The sequence below is a fragment of the Vigna umbellata genome, chromosome 5 (assembly GCF_029865625.1).
Source record: "Vigna umbellata cultivar VRB3 chromosome 5, Vumbellata_1.0, whole genome shotgun sequence".
NCBI classification, from domain to species: Eukaryota; Viridiplantae; Streptophyta; class Magnoliopsida; order Fabales; family Fabaceae; genus Vigna; species Vigna umbellata.
In genome coordinates, this window is record NC_142169.1 from 29,578,024 (window position 1) to 29,579,284 (window position 1,261).

The 1,261-nt window shown below is 25.4% G+C and overlaps 1 non-coding gene across 1 annotated transcript; it reads right to left on the minus strand.

The window, feature by feature from the left end:
- Positions 1-1,161: 1,161 nt before the first annotated feature.
- On the minus strand, positions 1,162-1,261 carry LOC124833427 (small nucleolar RNA Z266). Its single transcript, XR_007028413.1, has one exon. It is a non-coding gene; the product is annotated as a small nucleolar RNA Z266 (small nucleolar RNA).

A 1,261-nucleotide genomic window follows, 5' to 3' on the forward strand; every position in this document is an offset into this window, starting at 1 on the left:
CTACAAATATAAAAAAAGATGAAAAATTACAAATTATTGAAAAAAGGTTAGTATAGTAACGTACTTAATTTCTTTTTCTAAATCTTTAAACTAACAAAAAATTGAATTATTTTATTTAAATTAGTTACAATTTATATTTATATATTAATATTCAAATATCATCTCTTTTCGGTGTACACCAACTTTATTCTCTAAATAGGTGATTTCCTTTTCCAATTAAAATAATTATTTTATTACATTTATTTTTTAACTTTTTCTTTTAATTTATACAGTTCTTAACTTTTTTTTTTAATTCTAAACTACCTACAAAATTCATAAAAACTATAACAACCTAAAAAATAGAGTATTAAAATAATTACACGAGCATTGCAAGCAAATTGTTGGGATTTGTTGAACTATTAATTAAAATAACAAAAGCTAGATTAATGTTTTAATTAGTGATTTAATGTGTATGTATGATGAGTTTATGTGCAATGTATTTGATTGATCTAAATTTAGGTTTTTAGGGAAGATGTATAATGTGAAATTTAACTGTTTGTATGAAATGATATTGGATTTGTTATTGGTTGTATGAAATGTTTGAAGTTTGTGATAATGTGGGTGATTTTGAGTAGGGGCACATTGTCATGTTTAAAGTTGATTTTGGAGATAGTAGAGTGGTGGAAATGAGCATTTGGGGTGAAATTGGTCTGTCGGAAGGGTGTTGGTAAGTCAAATAGGACTTGATTGAGTAAACAGTGAATGTCGAATTATTCTTTTTTGTCGAAAACCTTTTATTTTACAGATTAAATTTGAGAGTAATAAAAGAAAAAAAAACCCATTCCCATTAGTCTTTTAGGTTTTAAATAAGACAAAAAAAGATGAATATTATTATTAAAATTAATGTCCAAGCATTTCTAAATCATAACAAATCATACATATCACTCTAATCTAAGACATTTTACAAAAATATATTTCAAAATTCTTGACTCCATTCACTATGGAGTTTGACAACAAAATTTAATCAATTTTCAAATTCAAAAAGCTAAATCTAGAAAATCCTAATATACTTGTTTCCAAATCAAATATTGAAACCTAGAAAAAAAAAAGAACACAAAACCAATCAAAATTGTGTTATCTTCGAATAACTTAAATCAGAACTTCACCAAGAAACCCTATGAGTGTAGGCAAGTCAGGTATATGAATGGATTGCCTCAAGATTTTGAATTCAGAAAGGAAATTTCCTTTCATACATCTAATTGAATCATCATCCTTGCCTTCT